Here is a 20,921-nt window from a genome sequence, read left to right as displayed (position 1 = left end):
CATCATACTGTGAGGTCTCCAGGAGCTCTTGAGTCCAGGGAGATTCTAGTTCAGTTCTAGTCTAATGAACTAGAAGCCATGCCTGAAATACACTGCTTTGTCTCATGCTAATAAGACTCCGAGTTCCCTGCTTCTTCTCCAAAAATCAGTATTGTGATGAAAAGATAAAAAGTGTGACTCAATCAGTGCTTCTTGTTATTATTCAAAGTGGATGATAATTAAAATTGAAAAGAAAACTCTCTTAGATTGTTCCTATTAGTGATGCCTTCAAGTCTTAACGAAAAATGACTAGAAAAAACTTTCAATCCAAAGCCTTCTTTGAGCAAAGCAGTGACAATGACTCTGCCACTCTCCATTAATTTTGCTTTGGGCCTGAAGAACTGCTATCCATCCTGGCCCGAGGATGTCAGACAGTGGCGAACAATCTAGTTCCCTCAGAAGTCTGGCACTCAGTTTGGTGTCACCCTTCAGCTGTGAGCCTGTGTATGGATTAACTGCAAGAATTCAAGCAATATCATGGTTACACTTATTTTGTTTGGAAAAATACAATGTAACTCCACAAACTGACAAAATCCAATCTCAGCAAGAACAGTTCAGCCCCATATAAACTTAAAAACACTTTCCTGGTATTCAGGTGGCAACTAAATATAAGCCGGTGACTTACGTGCTGTGCCAGTCTGCTATGTATGTACCTTGGGTCTGTGCATGATTGGGCATGTTCTAACCTCTAGTGTTCAGAACCAGTGTTTTTATGCTTTGTGCCTGGTTATCACCTGTAAATACACCATGTGCCTGCTTAATGTGCCCTGGCAGCTGCACAACTCATGCAAGAGAGGTACAAGTTAACCTCAGGGTATGAAAAGATGAAGGAACTCTTCAAGAGCAGGTGAAATTTAAGACCCTTTTCTCCCCATCTTGCAAACCTCAGTCTCTGATGTCAATACTTTCATTTACTGCCTTTCTTTGTGGCATAGGAATGGGAGAGACCTCTTGAGACACAGAATTTAGCTATTGTAGGAAGGCATCTTATAATCATTTCATTCATAAACATATTGAGTCCCATCATAAAAATGTTAAAAACTGCCATTAGAAGCATGTTTCAGAATCTCAGAGTTAAGTTAATTAGGGTCTTAGACTTTCTAAATGTCATCCTGAAGTTTGTCCATAGCCAACTCCTATAGAGTACTTCACCATATAGACTTTTCAGACAGTGAATTATGCCAAGGAGTTAGTGATTTACACTGTATGGGAACCGCAGGAAAGATGTCAAGATCATGTGTGATATGATGACAACTGTGAGATATGTTTTCAAAAGTGAAAGTCTAGTCTACTAAACTCATTGCTCTATATCTTTAAAATGTCTTCACCTACTCGGTCCAGAAAACCTCAACAGTTAATTTAAGTTCTTGGACTTGCCAGTTCAGCTGTACAATGCTATCCATAAGTTAAATAAGGCCTGAAGGACTGTAGAATTAAAGTGCATTTTTGACTGCACATTTTAAAACATCAATGCTAAAATGAAATTCTACTGTCTGTAGAAGAAAAGGTGCTCAGAGGATGGAGAACTTCTGTGTGGCTGAAAGACAGACTACTATATAGAACCATAGCTAAGAAAGAAAAATAAGAGCTTTGAAGTATTAAAACTGTTTAAGAGAGTGATTACTGAAGAGCTTCCTCATTTTTATAGAACTGATTTAGCTGCTGTTCTGCATCTTTCTAAGAAACCAGACAAATTCAGTCCAACTCAATACTTCAAAATTTTCAATGCTATCAAATGACTAGTATGAACACAAGTAAAGATTAATGAGGAGCACAGTCCAAAGCACTCCAGAGAAGATACATCCATTTTAGTAGAATGGACTCCATTTTCTTCCCAGTTACACTGAATGGAAAGGGGCGGTTTTGTTCTGGTTTTACTAAAAAGAGATATAAACCCCAAAACTGTCAATAAATTAGATATAATTGAAACAAGTTAGAAAGTTTCCTTTCTGAATAGATTAGTTGATGACGTTCATGACGTATTTTCTTATAACTTCCTACGAAGTATCCATCGGTCCTGGTGAAAACCTCAGGAAGCAAATTATGATTTCCTCTAGCTACCTAGTATATTTGGCTCCAGCCTCTCATCCCCAGAACCTAGTAAAAGAATACTTGGGACATACTTGCATATCCCAGCAAGTTCAAGCATTTTGTATTTCACAGGCTAGGATATAGAAAGCAAGATGACTAGCAATCATGGAAAAGGATTTAAACCTCTTAATCCAGACTGTTTTTACCCGGAAAGAGATCTTTGAATGGGTCACATCTTTCTATGCCAGTCTGGCACATTTAAAAATAAATTGGGTACTTTAGAATACATTTTCAAAATACTTCCTCTTGAACACCTGCATAATTCATGTTCAAACATCCCTCGCCACATTTGCAAAACTGGGTAAACTCAGATGTCACAAATGTGTATGCTTAATTCCAAATGCATTCTTACATTAAATATTTGGGTATAAGAAATACCCTTTCTCCCTGCCCTTCACTATGAATTGATTTGTTGGGAGGCAGGACAAATTGTCATTCCCATACAAGGTGCTAAATAGCTCAAGTTCACAGAAGTTTAGAGATACAAAAACTTTAAGCAGCATTTTCATATAGCATATTGACTTGCATCATCCACTAACATAAGGAGAGATAAAAAAAATCTGCTCAAAGTGCTTTCATGACAGCACTATAACATAAGTTTATTGAGTCCAAGAGAAAGCAATACTGGCTGCTGGTTGGAAAACAATATCTAATAAAACCTTAGAATTAACTTACAAAGTAAGAGACAATAACTACATCAGTACATTGATTAAAAAGATAAAGGTAAAAGTTATAGATTGAATAGATCAACAGAATAAGATATAAGGTACACATACATAAGCCAGTAGGTTGTTTGGTAAACGTTTATATATGTAACAGATGGGAGCAAGGATGAAGACACTTTGATTTGAAAATATTCCTAAGTATACCTTACCCTCAAGACTCAGTCAGCTCATATAACCTTATTTGCTCAGTGGGGATTTTACTTTGAAATGCAGAGAAATTCTCTCCCTGGGAAAGCTCTCCTATGCACTTCTGAAAGTATTTCCTCTCAGTATTTGGAAACAAGGTATTCAGCTGTACTTAGCAGAGTTATTTTGGAAAAGCAGACAGCTAGCAGATTAAAAAAAAAAAATCTGTGAAATAAGCTGTCTCATTTTTTACTTAAAGTGTTATAAAACAGATATTGCCAATTTTGCTGCTAAAGCACAGTTTAGATGGAAACGATAAAATATAGGAATGGGGATAGCTTTTGTTTCACTATGACTGGAAACGTTCTTGACTGTGAAGTAATGCTGATGGACACAGGCAGACAAATACCTGTGTCTATCTCTGTACATCAGACATACAGAAGCCCTGATAGAGGGTTAACTTCTGGAAAATTTTTGCAGCTTTAGGTTTGCGATGATTATATACAACTGACAGAGCCACAAAATGGCAATCAGCCCAGCCTTATGAGGTGCAGTAAAAGTTTTACCCCTACATTTGTCTGCTTCAAATCTTTTGTTTCTTTTGCATCATGAGTGTTCAATAAAATGTTTCAATCCTCCAGTCAAAAAAAAAAAAAAAGTAAATTCAACTTTGCTATTAGGCACTGCCACCGTAGAAAGTTCCACTGGACACATGTATCAGCTTGCTTATGAGTCTCCAGGGCCAGCTCTTGAGAACTTGCAGCTTTAAATATTTAAATTCATAGGAACACAAACGCTTAATTGTGCAAATAGCAGTTGATAATTTAAATGAAGAAAGATGAGTTGTGAAAAAAGGATCACAGTAGAAACCCAGTAAAGCATAATGAAGATGTACATTCTTCTGCCGGACTGATTATTCTCTTTACAGTATGTGATGCAACAGACAGACGCAAGAGTCTACTGTTAGAGTGATACGGCAGAATTACTTATGAGGGATATTTCAGTTTTATCCTTACCACAGTACATTATTTAGGTTAGTTCAGATACCCTTTGTTTCATAAGGACCAAGCTGACCTCTCTAGTGACATAAATTAACGCATCTTTGTATAACAGAGTATGACAGACAGTTTCAAAATCATTCACTTATGGACTTAAATAATTTAAAACAATTGAAATTACATATTGTCCAGAAAAAGTACTTATTTTATACTTTGTCTGAATTCCTGCATTGGAACCTTCAGGATAAAAATCCAGGCATCCCAAAGTGATGATTCTCCATCTTCTTTTTCGACCTTTTTAATGAGAATAGGCTACAAAGATTTTTTTTTAAATCCTCTATCATTACCATCTGCTGAGATTCTCAGTCTGAGCCTTTCCCTTTCTAGCCAAAAACTGGCAGAACACCTACAGCTTTATGGGTGTCTTCATCTCCAAAAGGCAAAGATAGTAGGAAAAAAGACCGAAGAGCAGAACTGAATTGCATACTGCTCCCTGCAGGGTATAAAGACTGCCCTCTGGCTGGTTCCCACCATGGTCAGGGAAAGACCGCCTGTGGCTCTACTTCTGCCCTACACCAGTGTTTCTGTATGAGACGCAAATTTCCTGTCTCTTTACAGGAAACTCAGCAGAGTATGACTGCCTAAGCTGGGATGCTGTAGCTCTCAGGAATCCAAATGCTCAGTGCCTGCATCTCTTTTAGCACCTTGCTTCTCATCCTATGCTCTATAGCTATCCCCCCTGCACATTAGCGTCATGCCATTTTCAGTAGCAGCTTTGATCTTCCCATAGGAATTTCCCATGCAATCTGTTTTCTCCAAACCAGTATTCTCATTAAACCCTGCCAGTTCCTGATTTCCATAGGTCCTAAAGTATCAGAGAGACAGCTTCCATTTCGGCGCATTGTTACTTTTGTTCTTGCACCATCTCGCTCCAGGTATCAGGAACGTTACCAAAGAGTGCTGAGTACCAGTTCTACAACATTCCCAGGAAATTAGACCTACAGTGAGAAATACTGAGGTCCAGACCCCCTGACAGAGGGAATGCCATAGCACTGAGGCAGGTGGCACAGAGGAGTTCTATCATCAGTGTAGGCAGAGCTGGTGTATGTCCTCTTGAGTTCCCTATGCAGTCAGCTGCAAGCAGTTGTCACAGCTTATCTTCACATTCCAGTTTTTAGACATTGGTACAGTCCTATGTGTGCACAGAATGAAGGCGAATGGCAAATGTGGCAGCTTGGGTGCTGGACCTATCAGTTTTGAAAATTTGGGGAGGCAAACATCAGCTTGTCTTACGTAACCAAAAGCATGCTTGGAAGAAATCAGTATTTATGTCCCTATCCCTTCATCTGAGCAATCTGCAAAGGAACTATGGAGGGTAGGCTCACCCATATTTCTAAGCATCCAAGGTGCCGTGCAGAAAATGCATGAGTTATATGGCTCTTCATACCTTCTAGTTGGAGCAGGAAGAAGACTGTAAGGCAGAGGCATATTTACTGGGAGGTGTAGGCTTCAAAAGGGAGAAGGAAAGACTGCAGTTCGTTCTCTCTCTTAGCCCTCTCTTATGACCAAATGCAAAATGTACCCCTCTCTTATAAAGCAAGATCAAAAATTGATCAATTGTAAATATTTTTGTTGCTGATAAGAAGTCACTCTGGGTATCAAAGGTGAAAGTTGACCTGTAAAAGGTTGCTAACAGACCTTAAGATACTGAGCGACAGGGCAGTGACTAGAAAATTAAATTCAGTGTGGATAATCATAAAGCAATGCATAAGAGAAAAGTCATATTACATACTTACGCACACATATAATGATGGGCTTTGAGCCAACTTTTTCTACCAAAGGGTGAGATCTGGAAGTGAAATATTTTCATGAAAACATAAGTTCATTGCTCGGCAGTAACAAAAGTGAACGTTACTAGGAAAGGTATATCAGTTACGTAAATTGGGAACATGTAGTATATGTACTATTTAGACAATGTGTTCTAAGGGAGGCAAATGGGATAAATGGAGTTCATATTGCAGAGAACAGAAGACTACTGCAAAATATGCTTCCTAAGAGTGTATGACCATCAAGGAACATTTCAAATAAAAGATACCAGTTTTGTTTGTAGTAACTGAGGTAGTAATCATTCCTTGAACTTGTTGCTTCATATACAAAATGCAAAAATTACCATATTCAGTGTAAAACTGGACAGCAATTTCAATGACAGGACTATTCTTTTTAGCAGAAATGTCTTTAATAAGAGGGCACAGAAGTTTTCTGATACTGCAAGTAAGCAAATGAGTCAGATACTAAAGCAAAGGGCAGAATTACGGCACTTCATAGAATTATGGGAGTGATAAGGACACATGAGCACCAAGGCTAAATTAATTACACTCACTACATTATGTTATGTAATTACATTAATAACACTCTACATGGATGGTAAAGTGATGTTGATATGGTTGAAAATAATACACAACCTTGGGTCAAAAAGCAAAATGCTTGCTATCAAACGGTATAAACTTGTCTGTCAAAGTATTTAAGTATTATTTTCTTACAGTGAAGCTACATGAAATCTTCACAAATTTTTTGCAGCCTGTTTTTCCTTTGAAGTCATCTTTTTTATGCCCTCATAAATCTTGACCTGGTGGATTTTTAATAATGATAGCTTATATCTGATTTTTTTGAACACCTGTCTGTGAGCAGGTGATGAGGCTTTTGTATTCATGGAGACAATGAGGAGGTAATGTCCAAGACTGGGTGGTAAGCTCAGCTATTAGATGGTTAATGGAGGAGGAAAGAAATGAAATGTAGGCCAGCAGCAAATATTAGCATAGGTAGTTCAATCCCATACTCTGGTGCAATGAGTGCTGCCTACCCTCACTCCTTTTATTTGCACCTTTCCTTTATTTCTCCACAGCAATCTTTCCCAGCTCAGGTCCAGTGCCGGCAGCACCTGGCCATGGGATGGTGAGAGCAGTGGGGCATATGTCAGGCAGATACTTTCTTTCCCAGCATGGCAGCCACTCTTCTCAGCCTTCTGCACCAACCAGATGTTGCAGCTCATAGTCTCTCATGCTAAACCACCTTGTGCTGGGTCGTTCTGACACATCTGGGAGCACTGTCTCTATTTCTGCTGACCAATGCAAGCTTCTGACCCAGGTGAGTTAGGGATCCCATGGTGGAGCAGGAGGATCAGGTGGAATTGAAAGGAATGTCTGTGAGGTCCTGGTTTCTTTGACCAGGTTGAAACAATTAGGGTCTCTACATCAGGGGTCTCCTGTGCCCACCGTATTCACCTGTCTGGTCACCAAGTCTCAACTTCATCCATCTCCACCCACTCCCCCCCCCCAGCTGAAAAACACTATAGCCATTTCTATAATCTTTAAGATATGATCTGAGCATATATTCATGTTGTTATTTTACATCTCAGTTACTCCACCATCGGGTTAAGGCACTACTGTAGCTGCTGGCCCTGTCCCTACCCAATATTCTCCATCAGGACAGAAATTAGACAGAACCTTTTGAACATGCAAGGACAACATGGTTATGGGAAAAGCCATAAGCAGACCTTATTTCTGAAGCCAAAATATTATTTAGACTTAATTATATGGAAAAAATTAAAGGAAAGCTGGAAGAGAAAACAATCGTGTGAAATCGTTTTAACCCAGAAAAAAACACAGCTTAATTAAAAGTGTATCATCTCCTCTCAGCTTCTATGGCACTTGGTTCTTTACTGTGTCTCCAAATACCTACCCTCTAGACTTGATTCCTAAAATGCAGGCCCATTAACAAATTTTAGAACAGAAGGAATACAAGGTATGTTTCAGGTTAAATAGTAAAGTGACTATGCTATGTTACTTCGTGATTTTTATACTACTAACTTCAGTGGCTTTGCATCTAAAAACTATGATGAAGAATGGTGACAGATGAACCTATAGAGGGAGGATACAGAAAAGCTGGGTTTAATTCAAGCCATTCAAAGCATACTGAGCATCAAAAAGTCTCTAGGGCCAAACAGAAAGAAGGAATCCATGCCACAGCTGTCTCAAAGAATAACTTCCATCCAGAAAAAAATCTACGCCATATGACTTCTGGGAAATTAGAAGAACTGGGTTTTTTTATCCTCTTATTCATTTCATGCACTTTTTTTTTCCTTCATCAACATTTTAACTTGCCATATTAATCTCTGCTTAGTATCTTTGTAACATCTGTGAATCTTCTCAAAGATAGGGACTTGATCACTTTTCTACTCAATAGGAAGAGGATGTCTTTATTTTTACAAAGGTGAAGCTCTTCATTTAGCACATTACATTTGAGCCCCAAAATTATATTAAATAACCCAAATTAGGTATTCTCATTGGAATTCAGATATCACAGAAAGTCACTGTCAGAAAAAAACACTTTTTCTGCTTCTCCTTTCATTGTTTTCAGTCTCTTGAAGAGAGAAAGGAGGGACTTTTTTAAAAATTGCGAAGAAAACAAACCAGAGTAGAAATACAAAAGCAGGACTAAAGACAGATGCTTTTCTCGGAGCCTCTGATCTCTATTCTGGGCCTCATCCTTTCTCCTCTGGCTGCAGTGTTTTGGCCAATAATCCTTCTATGAAGTATGTTACTCACAGAGAAGCAAGGTTATCCATCTCACCGTTCAGCCACTAGGATTTCCTATATGCTACTATATCTTCAGTATGCATACTGCCTCCAACATGGATTAGAATGAGGCTCGAAAACTTTGCTCTTACCAAAAGAACATGATGGGAAAAAGTTAGAAAAACAACCGTGTTAAGCATAAATACAAATGGCACAGGACAACCTTCTAGCCAGGACTACAGAGGGAGTAACTACTTCAACAGCTGTGACTAAGGAGCTGGTTAGAAACAGCTGCTGTAATATATTGTTGCCCAGACAGAACATGATAGTACGTGCAGAAGTTGTGGGTTGGACTGCCTGGTGCATCATAGGACACTGCACAACTTCGGTGCTGAAACACACTGAACAATGCAGAAAGAAGAAACAAAACCCCTTTGGATAATAAGGCAGCTGTTTGCTGTTTGACAAGGAATCCCAGGGCAGAGCTTCCCTGCTATTCTGTAGAGGTAAAAGTGCTGGCCATAGAAGTTAAGGGGCTCATGAAGCCCACACTGAGGGAAAGGATAGAGACAACATCTAATCTGAGGGGATTAGTCTGAATGGTCAGTTAATCACAAGAATTGTGATTTGGGCACAGTAATCAATGTGTGTGGTCAATTACTCTGGGCCTGACCATAAAAACCTCACTTCAAACTAGGTTCTTTGTAAAGCAATCATATAAGCTTGCAATAAAAGAGCTGAGACAAATGGGTAGCAAATGTTACCATCACAATTTGATTTTAAATAAGAAAGATGTAGCAATTGTGCTTTGGCTTCTTCCCAAATAGTTAAGCTTGATGTGTCACCAGCCAAATTCATTCATTAAACCCCTTGGTTTTATGATTATACTTTAAAGTATTTTCTCTTCTACTGCACTATTTTATTACCCTCTCTTCATCCTCACAGAAGGTTTCTGTTGTTCACGGTGGGTGCATGATGCATTTTTGTTTGCACCTCACTCAGCTGAAGAATAAATATCTGAATAAAATTTACCATTTGAAAATGAAATGCTATAAAAAACTAAACTCACAAGTTCGAAGTTCTCAGTGGAAAATTACTTCAAGTTCACCAGAAAAATTAAATGTATATATTAAATAAGTAACCTCTTAATAAATTTAAATAACCCCTCATGGAAAATAGTTTATTTTTATGTTCTTTATTCCACCAAAACTGCATTGCAGTTTTCCAGTCTTTATATTTACATTATTTGCAACTCTTTCCGTAAGTGCCAGTACAAATGTAACTGATGAAAATCCAGAATAGTCATACAAATGTTCCTGAAAGCAAGGTGCATTTCTGAGCAAATTTCTTCTGATGCGCAATAATATATAGGTATATATTAACAAAGCTTCATAATATAAAATATCTTCCATGGCAAGTAAAACTTCCCCACTTACAGCTTATTCAGATTTCAGTTACATAGACTTCTGCATTTCAAATTAGTGCAAATAATGAAAGTAAGAGCCTGAGCAGAATGATGTAAATACAATGGAACAAGAGAAACAGCAAAATTTTACCAACTCCCTGCATATGGTTGTAACATTTAATCAGTATATCATTAGTATTCTTTATATACAATGTATTTAAATAATTGGCTTGTCTGAACTATAGGCAACAAATTTACAAATTAAAATAAAATAATGTTTCACACAAATATGGAATGTCCAACAAATATATGAAAATAAAATGCATCTAGTAACAAAACGTTGTAAATCAAAAAGGTAAAAGATGTCTTCTCTGTCTTGGAAGATTTCAAGGCACTTTCTTGGCAAATCAGAATTCTCTCCTTAGTAGAAAGCCTGCAAGAGAAAAGGACATGCCATTTTATAACTAGTTTCAAAACACAGAGCCAGACCGCTTAGTCTAATTCTGTTTATAAATCACAGTTCCCTGTGGACTGCATAAATTTTAAGATTAACTCCAGAACGCCAGTGGGTCTTGCCCTCCTGTGAACACTAATGAGTTTTGCCGCGGCAAAGCCTCAGCGTTGAGGCTAAGAGGTTTAACACACGGCGGCCGGTGCCGCCGCATCTTACAAGGAAGCTTCCCATGCACAGAGTCGCGCGCACGTCTGGAGTCTGGGTTTCACCGAATGCTTTACTTCCATTTGCAAGGACCTAAATTAGAGGGGGGGGAACAAAACAACCCCAAAACGCTAAAAGCCGCAACGGCGAGTAACTGCTTCTGCGAAGCGTGTGCTTTGAGCACCAGCTCCGGCGCCGCGCCGCCGCCTCTGCCCGCAGGCCGGCAGCCCGCCGGGGCGCGGCGGCGGCGGGCCCCCCCGGCGGCCTTCTCCATGGTGCTGAAGCAGCCCGCCGCCGCTCCCCCTCAGCGCCCGCCGCAGCGGGCGCTGCCAGCTCCCGTCGGAAGACGGGCTTTTCCCAGGCGAAACTTCATTTCTAAGGGGAAAATTTCCACGTCTCCTTCTCGTACCCGGGCACGTACAGGAGAGGGAGGAAAACGGTCGCGTAACAGCACTGCAGCTCTTTTTTATCAGGAAAATGCAGCCTATTTTAGTACGTGCAGGGGAAACGCTTAAAAATAGTTGTCAAACCTTCAAGCGGGAGAGCCTCCTTCTTCAAGGCAACCGAGACTCTCCAGGACTCTCTCCGACGTTAAAGCAAAGGCAAATTCCCTTACAGTAAACAGGAACTATGACCCTGTCCTCTCTAAGTTAGGGTGAGGGTGGTGAGGAAAACAGATCCTCTGTGCCAAAAGATGCAGTAGAAGCAATCACAGAATCATGCTAGAAATGCAGTGTTATTGAGGGATGAACATATATAACTCCTGTGCTGCCCGGTCTATTTGGAGGGAAAAGAGAGCGACTCCTGCCACTCTTCATCCTGCTCAGGAAAATGTTTCCATTCCAAAAAGATGTTGGATATGAGCAAACATGAAGACCTGAGCCTGTCTTACCTCTAGTGGAAACTAGCCACTTTATCTACTTGGCGAAGGAACAGGGTGAGGGAGCACAGAGGCAGCTGGGAAACACTCAGATCATAGCTCTACTTTTTCCTATAATGTTTTCTCTATTTTTAACAAAGTAGAGAGAAAATCAGCCTAGATAAAACTTTAAGCGAACATAATGCACACGAGCTGCTAACATTGCTTACCATTTAAACCCTCCCTTCCCCACATGTCATCTCTCTGAGTGTATTTTTGGCAGGCAAATTAGAACACCTGGATTTGCAAATCATAGCAACTTTTGATCCTTTTGTATTTTAAAGATGGAAATAGGATGAGATAGATGCTTCTGTACTGTGGATATGGAGGCAGATCTTTGACTCATCCATCTTGAAAGAAAAGGAAAAAAAGTATTGGAACACCCAGAAATCTTTCTGAAAGCCCTGAGCTATGAACCCAAAAGTGTAAAGGGATACAGATGAGGGAAAACCACAGACTAAATAGGTGAAAGTGCAGAAAATGAGAGAGTGCTGGGGTGTTTTAGTAAGCTAAGATGTGAAAGAGAACACTAACAAACAGGAATCTAGGCACCTCAAAAAAAAAACTTTATAAAAAAAAGAGCATTCAGAAAAGGATTCCTGCCCCTAGTCATGAAAAGGAGATCCTGGCAAAGTAATGAGATCCCTAGTCTTTTTCTGGTTCAGTGTCCCTGATATATTCAAAACCATCTGCAAGACCTGGAAGGCAAGCGGCCAAACAGACTGAAAATAGTTAAGAAAAGAAGAGAAAGAAATGATGTCATTTCTTCTCAGCACTGAAATATTGCCATATTCTTCAAAGTATTTTCTCACAACCACCGAAATGAATCCCACCTCCACTTGGAAATCAAATCAACTAACACTGACTCATATCCTACTCTTCTTTTCTTATTCTTGATTAGTATGAATTGAAGTCTTGATGCAGGAAGAAGTGACATACACAACTCCCCCAAACTCCAAGCTTGCAGTATTTGTCAGGAGGAGGTGATGAAAGGAAACCATCTTTGAAGAAATTTAAATAAATTAAATTCACTGATTTTTTCTGTTTTATTGGTCAGTAATAACCAGTTCAGTTTTTCAAATTACTGTTGGAAATGTAATCATCTTATTGATATTCAAACAACTGGAGAAAACAGCTCACTTGAAGATGTTCCTTTTATCAGTGACAATGCCGTTTAATTAACACATTTAACATGCTATTCATAAACAAGAATGGACCGGTTCCTTCCACAGCCTGTTACTTGAAGCCTTTAGATTTGTCCCATCTTTACGTTCAGTTTACTTCCATCACCATGAAGTGGTATTAACTTTAGAGAAATTCTCAGGAGACAATCTGGGAATGAAAAGTGATCCCAAAGTTGAATAAAGGGACGGGGTATCTATGAAGACTGCACTGGCAGACCTGAGACCAAGACATTCTGCTTCTTCCATGGATTAACAACAAAGCCCTCCTCTGAAAGGCCTGAAATAAATGTGTTGATGAAGTCCTCATGCATTTTTCTTTCACCAATACCAGACTCCTTGTTAAAATTTTGAACACTAAGAGGTCACCCAGTGCATAATTATGGACTATGGTGCCACAAGTGACTTGTAGGAAATTACAGTGGGGCCTATCAGAGGTATCTGTGCTTCTGTATATTTCCATGAGGAACCAGTCAGTCCCTACAGCAATGCCAGAGCTGCATGTTGATGCACCCCGTTAATATCACATTTCTGTATGCATACCTGATGATAACAAGGTACAAGTGTGAAGTAAATCACTAGACCATTCAACAAATAAGAATATGAGTGGGAAAAATGATACTTACATAGCGAACATCCTAGGACTGTGTACACAAAGGGCTCATTGCTAATCTTGTTAGCAACCTTGCACACCTTTTATAATCTATAAAACAAAATTACCCACAGCAATAATGAATCTCAGTTGCCAGATACCCTCAAAAAACTGCATAAAATTAAATGTAGAATTTGCACTAGAATTTCAGACACTCTACATAGTGAAACCATTCTTTGATGCAATTTCTTGAAATTATGTGTGAACATGCAAAATTAGATTGTACCTTACCCTAGCCAGGGCTCTAGAGGAAATGTGAGTGATGGCAGCAATTAATTTTCTACCAAGTAGTTTCCTCCTAAGATGCAGAAGACCAGGTTCAACTCCCAACTTTACTTGAAGGATTTTAACTCATTAACTGGGAGGCTATTCTAACCAGCAGACTATGAGGTAGTTTGAGGTCAGGCTCCTTCAAACTTTTTTATTGTTCCACTTAGTATTAACGTTGATGGAAATCCATATTTTCCATGTCTAAGTACATCTCCTCATCATCAGACTAGAGATACTGGTGTCCTACTTGCTATCTCTTTCTCTGGTGTCCTTGGTTCAAATGACCACTTGGTTCAAGTGGCCCCTGAGCCTTCGCCATCCTTTCTGATGGGAAGTTCTAACTGTTTGGTAACAAGAAATACTTAGGTGCAATTTTCTTCTCTTGCTTGGTAAGTATTTTAATAAAACTCAATAGAAATTGTGCCAAAGAGCAAGAGACTGAATGCTAACCTGGGTTCAGTTCTTCAGGGAATGTTTGTACAGAATATAACCATGTCAGCCGGAGAGGAAGTAACTCATCCTCAGACATCCTATGGTGGCTAAAGTATCCCTGATATAGAAAATATCAAACCCCTCTAAAGAGATAGGAAAAGATCCTGGCTATGATCAGCCTGGATAGCTATTCTAAACCCTGAGTGCTGGATAAGGTGGAGACAGTTCTGAGGATTTAGCTCTCCTTTTCAGATCAACAGAACATTTCAGGTTGAATGAAACTCACTGTCTGCTTTGGGTTTGGTTGACGTAAAGGAGAAAAAAAACCTGCTTTGGTTTTAATTGTATTTTTTATTTTACATTTTGTTTTGATAGTTGAACTTAAAAATCAGTTCTTCACACAGTCCTAGCCACAATCTTGCTTTTAAATTTAGAGAGAAGCTATTTAATTAGAAGAGAAATATTATGACTGTGTTTCTTCATAAATAAAGTGAAGCACTCAGGCAATATAAGGGAGTCCAAATAATATTCATATACTCTGGATCCATGTATCAAGGTATGCAATATGCAACAAGCATAGTATTTTGTTATGCAGCATGGAATAGATATATGTCTAGCCTGCTCATATGTCTACTTACAAAGCTATATGTATCTCTTTTGAGAATCAGCCATGGTTTTCTACATTCCAACTTCTGATCAGTAAAAGGGCAGATGGAGATGAGGGCTGTTCCAGCCCCTTTCAAAAGCCAGATCCTCTGAGGTGCTGAGCTTTGGTGAGAGCATCTCAGCTGCTCACAAAAAGTGCTTACCATCTTTCTAAGTGATGCAGACAAGAAGTGTCATTAATTTTTCATGTTAAATCCTGAAAAATTTCTAGAGCACCCTGGTCCATCGTTTGTGCTTACACATCACTAATGGGATTCACCTTTTCTAACTAAATGGTATTGCCTATTTTCCACTCACTTTATTGAATTGTCCATTGCACTAGAGACTGCTGAAGTAACTTCTTTTTAAGGGATTTCCATTTTGTTTGGGGTTTTTTGTTTGTTTGTTTTGTTTGTTTGTTTTATCCATTTAATAAGATCTTAGGACAGTTTTATTTTTCAATCTCTCTGACACAATTACATTCAGGCTGTGTTAAAGCAAAAATTCTGTGGATCTCATACTGGAATATTGTTCAATAAGAACTGCACGTATCAATAACAGAAATGATGAATTAATTGATTTTATGTTCTTCAACAATGGGCATACAATAGAAAATTATCATCACAAACTGAAATATACTAAAAACCCAAGATATAACCATACTATTGAGCATTAAGAGAAGGTAGAGAATGGTTCAGATTTTATCTTATTACACAAGTTAATAATTATAGGTAACTGGAGCAGGAAGGAGAATACGGCTTCATATCTGCACTCTGCATAGGCATGCGCGACTGCTTTTTCAGAGTGTAGTTTTCATTTCATTTATGTTAGTCTCACTTCGCAGGAACTCCATTAGATGCAGCTGACTGCAAGTGCATTAACAGAAAATCTTTGTATATTAGAAGACCTTGAGTATATTTTGTAGTATAGTGCTAAAGTAAAGAGCAACAGTTACAAAAGGACCAGCACATCAGACACGTAGTAGGAAAAGTAGGTTGCTTTTAAACAAGTATCACAGCTAGCATTACAAGGTACTTTAATTACTACTTACAGGCTGGTGTTGAGCAGTCCCTTGTGTTGTGATACAGTCGATGAAAGTGCTTGCTACACTCCGATGAAAATGTGACTGGCCCTGTTTGAAAGTAAGCAGGAGTTAGCCACAAGCTTTCAGTGTCACTCCTTTGCAGCTTCAATGAATGACATCAACACATAGAATTAATTTCCATGGGTTTTCACAAATTTATGTTTAATTTTTTACTACACCTTAAACAATTATGATGCAACACAAGTATAACAATGCTACTGAAATAACAGAAAGAAATACTATTGCCATGCTATTATGCTTATGATCTCAATAACAGAAAAATGGCCCTTGGAAACGATGGACTGGATTGGCCTTGAAATTCCAGTAATTCAAAATTAAGAGTAAAATTTCTGATATGGTGAAAAATAGAATGGTGCAACTACAACAGAATTTTTTTTGCTCAGTAGTCAGTATTCTAATGTAGAAGAAATAATGTAGATGGAATGCAGGTATTATTTCTAAAGATAAATAAAAACAACATTTTAAGCAAATATGAGTTTCTAAGCCCTGGAAAGATGAAGTAGCTTCATGTACTAATGCTTCTAATTTGCACATAGATGGTTTATGAAGTTCTTAATACACAATGTGGGTGTTCAGGAAAAAAAAATGACAGCTGAATAGCATCCAGGAATCTGATCTCTGGTTAAAGTAGTCCTAGCACAAAAGGGTGCAGATGTGCAGAGGGCACCATGTGTTTCAACGTCTGGGTGAGGCAAATCCCTGTGTGCCCAGGGTTTAGCGTGCTGTGTCTCTGTTCTTCCAGCCTGTGCTCCCTTCTCTGGATATGTGTCATCTGCCCACATTAATATTTGAGAAGAATATATAGCTACTGGTCTCCAAAACACAGCTCAAAGGTAACAAGTTGCCAAAGAGCCCTTCCATAATTGTCGATGGCCTGGGGAAGGCATTACTGATGGCATCCAAGTTGAAAAGCAGAGCAAAAATGTAGTATTTGCATCACGTAACCTGCTTAGCAATACTACCACTGACAGCTGGGGATGAGTTTCCTGTGATTCGGACAGAAAACACTGACATAAATTGACACTAACTGAACAAGACTAAATTTAACTTGCATCCTCTAAATTCAGCACCAATAGGAACCCTGAATGAGAACAGCTTTTTTCAAGCAGTGCTACAAAAGGATCCATACGAAGCATGCTGCTTTGACTAACTTTCCTGTCAGAGGAAGACAGTAAGTATTTCTGGGCAAAAATTATTTATTGCACAACTTGAAAGGTGGTTTATCAGCCTGGTAAAACATACCAAGCCAATTCTGTCTGGATAGTGGAGCCAAACTACCACAAGCTTGAGAGAAGATTCCTCTCTATGACAGTGAACACACTTGAACATTAGCTATATTTTACAGCAATATGTAGATTTCAGGAGATTTTTCAGCCACAAATAAGTTTTTCAATAACCAGATAAAGCAGCCTTTGCAACTTTGAACTGGAAGATTGTTGCCATTTTTTATCTGAGTGAGTAATTAGGCTCAAGAGAAAGTATGTAATTTGAAATTATCCAAGATATATGGAGATAACATCAGCTTTTGTCACTAAATAAATTCCATGTCCCTTCAGATAATATATGGTTTTCTACCTCTCTTCCTTGCCATCAAAAATAGGCTGTTAATTTTATTTGTGCCTTACAGAGCACTCTGTGTCAGCTGGCTTTTCAAGCTGAATTGATAGATAGCTTTATGACTCACAAGATTATTTATGATTTTTCCTATAGTTGAGGACTGTAACATATGGTTCTTATTTGGCTTTAAAATGTGTCTACTATTCTTGGCATACTAGAAGTGTACAATAATTTTCTTAACCCTGAAACTGTAAAGATAATGGACTGTAAAGATAATGTTGATTTCCCCCTCTCTCCTCTTTTTAACAACTTCATTAGTTTAGGATGTTCTAACTCTTGAACTAGTAAGGACTATATCTGAACAGTTTACCTAACTAGGGTTGATACAAAAAGGATTATGATTTGAACAGAATCAAGAAAAACAAAGTTAGGCTGTATTTTAAGAAAATCCCTGAAGATTACAGGACCTAATAAAGCTGTGGAAAAGAAAAAAACAGGCAGAAAAACCCATCACTGAAGATCTTAAGAGCATAACTTAAAAAAAAAAGAAAAAAGATGTAGGCAGAAATTCTGAGCCAATAAAGAAATAAACTTCAAGAGTTTTGGAATGAACTTGCTTTCCTTATTCATTCCAGCTAATGTTAGTCAAATAATTTCAGCAATTTTGATGGCAACTACTCATGCAGAAAAGGACTATTAATTTAATGAATGGCTCCAGAAACAGGCCTTCAAGTATTTTTTGCTCTTTTCTATGATTTAGTATTCTCAAAATATCTTCCGTAAAACTCATGGTTGTTTTTCACTGTTGTTTCTGAGTAACGAAACTTGTTCTGTATTCATTATTTAGCTTCCCCAGATTCTTATGTTGAGCTTTTTATGGTAGCTGAGCAGTTTCCAAAGTTAAAAATGAAAATTAAATGGATTAATTATTAATATAAGGAAATCTTTCTTGTCTGTCCTCCCCAGGAGAGGAATTTTCAGTATTCCTGTGCTACATAGGATAGCATAGTTGGAATCTATATGTTCTTTTCATTTCTTTCTCATAAGGACTGAAAATGGTAAGGTTCATAATCACTCTTGTTTACTGTAAGAGTGAAGGGCCAGCTGGGTGTGGCCCATTTCCTGCGGATGCTGCTAGGCTGCAGTTAGCAGTTGGCAGAAACATCCTTAAAGTTGTGCTTATTCTAAAGGTTTGAGGACACCTCCCCCATGCAAAAGAGACAACAAATTCTTTCCTTTCTTGCCAAGGATTGTCTGAATTTTCCACCAAAGAGGAAATGCACAATTATTTCCAATTCTCTTTTTCATGCTCCAACCGCCAACTATTTCTCTAGTTTTTAGTTTCACTAATCCCAATAATGTTGAAAATCACCAACAGATTTGCAGTGTCATACTCTGAGACCTTCACTTTTCTGAATTACAGGACATTTGGAACTGGAGAGTAAAGAATCAGTGCAAGCATCTTGCTGTTGGCAACTCTTTTTGCTTATATTCAGAGGGTACGATATTTTTCCAGTGGTTACAAAATAGAGTCCCAAAGGTAAGTGCATTATACAACTCCATATCAGTTTTCAAGTACAAGTACTTGACTGTAATCATATTAAACTTTCATATTTGAAACAGCAAATTATTTTTCTGATTCATTTACCCTGTTTAAGCCTTCCTTGTTCTATTTGCTTGCCTTGTTAAAATAAGCATCCACAAGTATACATCATGAGACAGAAGACAAAATGTGTTTCCCTGATATAGTGAAAACTTACATGGCCACATAGGTCTGTTTCTGAAAGATATATGCAGTCCAATGGGAACTCTTAAAATTAGTGAACTTGAAAATAAATACGGTAGGACTGACAAAAATTATGGAAAAAAAACATTTAAAATTAAAAAGGTACTGAGTTCTCTCATTAGAATATTACTTACCAGAGATAGCAGATAGATGCTCACACATATCACATTTTTAACATCATACTGCAAATTGTTTGCACATAGGTATACAATGCAGTATCTATAGCATACAGACATGTATACATTCAATACCTACGACCATTAAACTTGCAGTGTAGCTACAAATCAACAAGCAACAATAGGATGACAAAAATAAACCAATAGGTTTTAAATCATGAATGTTTTAACTTACCATGTTTTGAAAGTTATTTTAGGCTAGATAATTCAAAGACAGACTCAAAGCTAAACATAATTAGAGTTCTGAAAAAACTTCTAGTCCTAAACTATGCAAATTTAACTTTACAAATGTTAAACTTGGTGCAGAACCTCAAAAAAGCTAATGGTGTGACTCTTGTGGCTACTTATAATATGCATATGTAGGTAAATTGAGAGCAAGCAGCTGCCTTACCTGTAAAATGTTTTATGAATTTGTCTTTTAGACTGGAATCTCTTGGAAAAATTTCTGAGGACAGAAGAAAGAGACATGTATGTAATATAGGAATTACAATAAAAGCTCTGAAAGCATAATATGCCAAGATGTCTGCTGTAAAGAGACCCAAATTAACTATAAAATTAATTTTCATAGTTTTGTGTATGTGTGTGTATAAACACCATTTTGAAATGTTTCAAGTAATTCACAGATGAATACCAAACGGTCATCCTACAACACACTCTATCAGATTTTCTGACAATCATTTCTACACATCTTAGGTCTGATTTGAGCTATAGCTTTATAAATATTTATATAAATAATATAAATAAGTTATCATGTTATGACAAGTATTTGAGTACCTGAACAAATTACGTAAAATACCTAGATAAATAGAAACTAAATACCATATTTTGGATTTTGAAATAACAGGTACCTTAAAAGTCTCCTACAGATCATCTAAGATAGATATGGGCCATGCATATTTTCATTGCACTATTAGTCAAAAACTAGTACTCCTCTCCTGTGAAAATTGCTATGGATTTTAAAATATTCCCTTTCCATACACAATATTTTTTCCAAAAAGTATAAGAGCAAATACAAGTCTCGGAACAGCCAAAGGAATCACGCAGAACAGAAATTGGAGCTAACACGAAAACTCTACTCACTTTGTTTTTCTGCAATGGGATGCTGCCTCTGGCTTACAGCAGAAACTTTTGATACAAGTAAATATTCTCAGAACTAGTACATTTCCCCTCAATCTCATAAATTTTCCACTGAAAAACTGTATTAAAAAATTCTTGGGTAACTGCAGTTATTATTGCAGGCAGTGACTGTATGTAACAGTTGCATGTTCTGTTAAATTCAGAAGAAATGTCTTTCTTAGCACTAATACAAGGAACATGATTAACTCGCAGCATTCGGACCTGCAGCTAAACATATTTATTCACTAAAAATATTTCCTTACCACTAATGTCATTTTAAATCTTTGTATTCTCCTACATTTTTTTTCAATTCCCCATCTGAATTAACATTTAGCTCAGAAGAGAGCAAGTTTCCTTTTGTACTATAGGAAGATGTTGGTTATCTGCCAAAATAAATTCTTACCACTGGCTTTAGGCAGTTTCTCAGAGGTCACATGAGTGCATTTTTAGGCTGGGATTTTAAGCT

Source organism: Gymnogyps californianus, chromosome 2 (assembly GCF_018139145.2).
Source record: "Gymnogyps californianus isolate 813 chromosome 2, ASM1813914v2, whole genome shotgun sequence".
Classification (NCBI taxonomy): Eukaryota; Metazoa; Chordata; class Aves; order Accipitriformes; family Cathartidae; genus Gymnogyps; species Gymnogyps californianus.
This window is presented reverse-complemented; position numbering follows the sequence as displayed.